At 36.5% G+C, this 6,934-nt stretch overlaps 1 pseudogene; it reads left to right on the forward strand.

Annotated features, from left to right (window-relative positions):
- Positions 1-5,653: 5,653 nt before the first annotated feature.
- On the forward strand, positions 5,654-6,579 carry LOC124095356 (olfactory receptor 12D2-like; annotated as a pseudogene).
- Positions 6,580-6,934: the final 355 nt, after the last annotated feature.

The following is a 6,934-nucleotide window of genomic DNA, read 5'->3' on the forward strand; positions in this document are numbered from 1 at the left end:
GTCACATCTATTGAGATGATCATATGGTTCTTATCTTTGAGTCTATTGATGTGGTGAATAACATTTATTGATTTCCGTATATTGAACCATCCTTGCATCCCAGGGATGAATCCGACGTGATCATGGTGCACAATTTTTTTGATGTGTTATCCGATTCGCCAGAATTTTATTGAGGATTTTGCAATTTCATTGAGGATTTTTGCATCTAAGTTCATTAGAGGTATTGGTCTGTAGTTTTCTTTCTTTGAGGTGTCTTTGTTTGGTTTCGGAATCAGGGTGATGTTGGCCTCATAGAATGAATTTGGAAGGGCTCCCTCTTTTTCTATTTCCTGAAATAACTTGAAAAGTATTGGTTTTAATTCTTCTTTAAAGGTTTTGTAAAACTCCGCTGTATACCCATCTGGTCCTGGGCTTTTCTTGGTTTGTAGTCCTTTGATTGCTTCTTCTATTTCATCCATTGATATTGGTCTGTTCAAATTGTGTGTATCCTCCTGATTCAGTCTAGGCAAATCATATGACTTAAGAAATTTATCCATGTCTTCACTATCTTCTATTTTATTGGAATAGAGGGTTTCAAAATAATTTCTAATTGTCTTCTGTATTTCTGTAGCATCTGTTGTGATATTTCCTTTTTCATCTCATATGTTAGTAATTTGAGTTCTCTCTCTTCTTCTCTTTGTTAGCATGGCTAAGGGTCTGTCAATCTTATTTATTTTTTCTAAGAACCAATTTTTAGTTTTGTCAATTTTTTCAAGAGTTTCTTTTGTTTCAGTTTCATTGATTTCCACTCTGATTTTATTTATTTCTTGCCTTCTGCTATATTTGCTGTTGTTTTGTTCTTCCTTTTCCAGGGCTTTGAGATGAAGTGTGAGCTCATTTATTTGTTGTTTTTTTTTTTTTTTCTTTTTTTGAGGAATGACCTCCAGGCAATGAATTTCCCTCTTAAAACTGCTTTCATTGTTTCCCATAGATTCCGATATGTTGGGTCTGTATTTTCATTTGTCTCTAAGAATTTTTTTTTATTTCCTCCTTTATGTCTTCTGTATCCCATTGATCATTCAGTAACATATTATTAATTTTCCATGAGATGTATGATTTTTCCTTCCTTCTTTTATCCTTGATTTCCAGTTTCATTCCATTATGATCAGATAAAATGCATGGTATTATCTCCACCCCTTTATATTTACTGAGGGTTTCCCTATGGCATAATATATGGTCTATTTTTGAGAAGGATCCATGTGCTACTGAGAAAAAAGTATATCTACTTGATGATGGTTGATATATTCTATATATGTCAGTTAAGTCTAGGTTATTGATTGTGATATTGAGTTCTATAGTTTCTTTATTCAACTTTTGTTTGGAGGATCTGTCCAATGGTGAGAGTGGAGTGTTGAAGTCACCCATAATTATTGTGTTTTGGTCTATTTGATTCTTGAACTTGAGGAGAGTTTGTTTTATGAATGCCGCAGCACCATTATTTGGTGCATAAATATTGATAATTGTTATGTCTGGTTGGTGAATGGTTCCTTTTAACAGTATATAATGTCCTTCCTTATCCCTTTTGAATAACTTAATCTTGAAATCAATTTTATTCGATATGAGGATGGCCACCCCTGCTTGCTTATGAGGACTGTGTGCGTGGTATGTTTTTTTCCCAACCTTTCACCTTCAGCCTGTGTATGTCTTTTCAAATCAAATGTGTCTCCTGGAGGCAGCATATTGTTGGATTTGTTTTTATTAATCCATGTTACCAGCCTATGTCGCTTTATTGGTGAGTTTAAGCCATTTACATTTAGAGTTACTATTGATATATGATTTGTACTTCCAGCCATGTTTGATTATTTATTTATTTATTTTTTTAATTTGGTTTGTTTCTCCATGATTAGCTTTCCCCCTGCTCTCTGGCTTACTGAGGTACTTCCCACTGTTGGTTTTGGTTATTTTTTTTTTTTTTTCATTTCTTACTCGTGTAGTGTTTTGCTCATGATGCTTTGCAATGCTGGTTTTCTGGCTGCAAATTCTTTTAACTTTTGTTTATCATGAAAGATTTTTATTTCGTTGTCGTAACTGAAGCTTAATTTTGCTAGGTACAAAATTCTTGGTTGGCATACATTGTCTTTCAGAGTTTGAAATATGTTGTTCCAGGATCTTCTCGCTTTCAGCATCTGTGATGAAAAATCCGTTGTTAACCTTATTGGTTTACCCCTGAATGTAATCTGCCTCCTTTCTCTTGAAGCTTTTAATATTTTCTCTTTGTTCTGTATATTGGATATCTTCATAACAATGTGCCTTGGCGTTGGTCTACTGTGATTTTGTATGCTCGGTGTCCTGTATGCATCTACAATTTGTACATCCATTTCCTTTTTTATGTCTGGAAAGTTTTCTATAATTATTTCATTCAACAGGTTGTCCATGCCCTTGGCTTTAACCTCTATGCCTTCCTCTATCCCGATGACTCTTAAGTTTGTTTTTTATGTTATCCCATATCTCTTGGATGTTTTTCTCGTGATTTTTTACCAGCCTTCCTGAGTTGGCTAGACTCAAGATGATATATTTTGTCTTCATTATCTAATGTTCTGGCTTCTACTTGCTCCACTCTGTTGGTGATATGCTCAATTGAGTTTTAATTTGGGTTATAGTTTCCTTCATTTCTAAAATTATTGTTTGATTTATTTTATAATCTCTATCTCCTGATAAAGATGCTATTTGCTTCTTTTATTTGCTTGTGTATTTCATTTTCAATGAGTTCTTTCATTGTTTGAATTTGCTGTCTCATATCCTCTCTAAGATTCCATTCCATCTGTCTAAGTTATTCTTTGAGTTCTTTATTTGGCCATTTTTCTGATGCCTCTAGGTCCTCCTGTATATTTAGGCTGTCCTGCATTGTTTGTACTCCTTTTCTTCCTTGCTTTTTCATGCTGCTTATGTTACTTCTTGTTCTGTTTGGCTGCTGAGTTACTTTTTACTCCTATAAATTTATTTGATGCTGTTGCCGCTGGTATCAATGAAGTTATCTCCTCCACCGCTTTCTGATGATGTCAGTTCTCTGCCATGTTGGTATCCCATGTGAATGGCAGCATTTCGTTTTTTTGCCCAGTGACCAAAGCAACGGGTTGGACCTGACCGGCCCTCTCAAGCCCTTTCTCAATCCTGTTGCCACTGCCTATGAAGGCTTGGTTGGTATTTACCTCCACAGTATTCATAAGGACCCGGATCGAGAAGCAGTTTCTGTGGGTTCTTTAGACCTGAGCCAGAGCAGTTTGTCTGTGAGACGCAGTTGAACAGGAGCCGGAATTCGGCCGCTCCGGGCTTGGTGTGTGTTCTGATAGGAGCAGGCTATTTGCCCCAGATCCACATTAGCTCAGCAATGCCTACTGATCTTGAGTAAATGGCATTTAGACAATTTAGAACTCCCTATGCCCGAGCAGTGGGAGAGGTCAGAGACTTGATACCTCCGTGCCCACGGCCATGTTGGATCTCCCTATCTGATATTTCTATCTCATATTTTCTAACGAGTGATCTGTCTGCTTGTTGGCATTATAGATAATTGTTCAGGAGTTAAAGCTGATTTCATATCTTATGAAGATTCCTCATCATATAGATTTTGAAAGCACTTTACTTCCCACATCTTTAATGATATAACTCATCATCAATTTAACATGCCTGTTTTATTTAGATATTCCTCAAGGCAAACCTGTAATCTCTAAATACTGAAATTGTAGGGAAAGGAACTATGTCATACAGAGGAGTGTGTGATCTAATATTCTTTAGAAGTTAGGAAAAAATAATTTGTTGTTTGTCTTCTTGGTTTTTTTATATTTTTCTGTCATCAAACAGATTTTTGATGCAATTTTATTGGGTCAGAGAAGCAAGATTTTTGATTTGCAGATCACTTGTTTATTTGAAAGGGTGATAAAAGTTTTGAACTATACACCCTGTGAATGGCTATTAAGAAAGTTATTCTGAATTATTGGAAGACAACTCTTCCTGGAGGTATAATAGATGTTAATTTCCCAAAATCTTCTCCAAAATAAAGCCAAAATTCCCAGAGGTTCCCAGGAAGGAGTCCCTAGTTCATTCACTTTTTTACTCAGCTTCTTCTTTCCTCTGTGAATGTTCAAACTTCAACCAATTGTCATTTTTCAGAAAACACCTTAATGCCTGCATCTCTTTTCAGATTTCCCTATAGTTCATTTTCTTCTCTCACTTTCTCCCCCATCTACAGGTTCCCCAAATGTCCTTTCTCCTCCCTTCCTAATTAGAAAGTTAACTCACTGTACCTGTTAAAGGGGGAACCAAGAGCTACTTGGAATTTTGTCTGCTTTTCTCAGTGTGGCTAAATGAGATAACACCAGGTACATTGCAAACATTATAGGATAAAAAATTCAAGAGTTTTCTCAGTGAACAATGTAGTCAAATACCAAATCTCATAATTAATAATTACAATTCCTCAAAAGTCTCAGCATTCACAAAGTAAATGGTATTTCAATTCTGCAAAAGAAATGAAAATTAATGCATTTCTTTAATAGAAGACAAGAATTTTATTTAATGGAAAGAAAGAACAGACAGAAAAAACTTTTGCAATTGAGGAGACCTGGAAATTTGTGACAACTTTGCAGAGAGCTGATACAAAGCAGACAGACTTCTGGTGTCATGAAAAACAATATAACTGCTGGTGATGCATTAAAGGAACCAAAATTCAAGGAGGTGATTTCCACTTGAGGTAGAATATTCTTTGATAGTCTATTCCTGAGGACTGAATTTATTTCAGGCAAAATGTGTCAAAAAGAAGACAGGATTTTAAAGGATTAAAGGAATAGATACTTAAGGAGATAGCATTAAGTAATGTAAGGGGGAAACTTTAACTCATAGGAGGAAGAAAGTTGATCCAGGGATTTGGGCATCTTAAAAAAGAGTCTCAGGGCAACTAGACAAGAGAAAAACATTTTTCATAAAAAAAGTGATTTCAGATCCTACTTGAGAAAATACAAGGCTCAAATTATAAAAGAAACTAAGCCTATAATTGGATGTAGCAGTGATAAAATTTCAAATATACCTATATTAAAAATGATTAGTGTGATTTCATTTCCTACTCAAATAGGGCTCTGTGACTTTTCCAAGAATGTCAATTAGAAAGAGATGAGAGAACAGCCCTAGCCCCTTTTACTGCAGAAAAAATTATTGCTCCTGTTTTAAGGATTTTTCATTTATTTAAGAAATTTATGATGCAATAATTCCATCCCTGGCTATTTTTCTTAAGTAAAATTCTTCAGGTTGCTTCTCACTCAGTAAGATGGTAGAAGAAGGTGGTAGAAGAAATTACCACCTCATGCAGCTGACTTAGGAGATGAAAAGGAAGTTGTTTTGGAATGTAGATGTTCATAGCTAGAAAAGATGGTAGACTGAAAACCTGCTCTAAATCCCTAAGAGAAAGAAAAATATTAATGACAAATCCGATTTTAAAAATGACTGATCCACAACACATGTAGCCTAAACATTTAAATACTACACAAGATCTGAGGCAGGGTTTCATGCAAAACTACCATAATCTCCCTCATTTTTTTTTTTGTCTTAGCAAGAAAATCATCAGTTAGAAAGACTGATCCTCATTAGGAATAATGTTTCAAAATTACTTCTTCTTTTCTTTTAAGTGATGTTGAATCAGACTTCAGTCATTGAATTTCTCCTCCTGGGATTAACAGACATACAAGACCAACAGCCTTTTCTTTTTGCTGTTTTCCTCACAATCTACCTTGTGAATGTGGCTGGGAATGGAGCTATCCTGATGATTGTCATCTCTGATCCTAGACTCCACTCACCTATGCATTTCTTCCTGGGAAACCTGTTATGTCTATATATCTGCTACTCCACAGTGACACTGCCAAAGATGCTGGAGAACTTCCTCTCTACACACAAAGCAATATCTTTCATGGGATGCATAAGCCAACTTCATTTCTTCCACTTCCTGGGTAGCACAGAGGCCATGTTGCTGGCAGTGATGGCATTTGACCACTTTATAGCTATCTGTGAACCACTTCATTACACTGTCATCATGAATCCGCAGCTCTGCACCCAGATGGCTATCGCCATTTGGGCCACGGGATTTTTCTATGCCCTGCTGCACTCCATAATGACATCTCACTTGTACTTCTGTGGTCCCAACCACATCCATCACTTCTTCTGTGATGTTAAGCCATTGCTGGAGTTGGCCTGTGGGAACACTGAGCTCAACCAGAGGCTGCTCAATACTGTCACGGGGACCATCGCTGCAGGCCCCTTCTTTCTGACCTTCTCTCCTATTTCTACATTATCACCTACATCTTCCTCAATACCCAGTCCTGCAGCACACTTCACAAAGCACTGTCCACCTGTGCCTCCCACTTCATGGTGGTTATTATTTTCTTTGCTCCTGTTATCTTCACCTACATTCGCCCTACCTCAGGGAACTCCAGGGACCAGGATTGCATCATTGCCATCATGTACAGTGTGGTCACTCCTGTTCTTAATCCACTGATCTATACTTTGAGGAACAAGGAAGTGAAGGATGCCTTGTTTAGGGTGATCAGAAAGAGAGTCTGACCTGAAGGGATCTAGAGAACTCTTCTGAGGCATAAATTTCCAGACAATGAGAAAGTGGAGATATATAAGTATACTCTTCTCAAATTGTTTAGAATATGTACAACAGAGGAAATTGGATAACAGAAAAATTCTAAATGGAATAATGTGTTCTAGTTGTGTTAAACTATATATTCCTGGGTAACAGAAGGTAAACATTTATATATGGAACACTAACCATGAAACCCTAACTTTGAATTTGTTTTTAAGAATATCATATGATAATGTGATAGTAGGAGCAAATGTGACTCCATTTTGTTTTATGACTTCATCCTGTAAAACAACCATGCCAAGTAGAAGAGTCATGACTGGAGCAAGA

The sequence above is a fragment of the Marmota monax genome, unplaced genomic scaffold (genome assembly GCF_021218885.2).
Source record: "Marmota monax isolate L192 unplaced genomic scaffold, Marmota_monax_Labrador192_F-V1.1 WCK01_AAM20220418_F8-fsc00463, whole genome shotgun sequence".
In the NCBI taxonomy this organism is placed as follows: Eukaryota; Metazoa; Chordata; class Mammalia; order Rodentia; family Sciuridae; genus Marmota; species Marmota monax.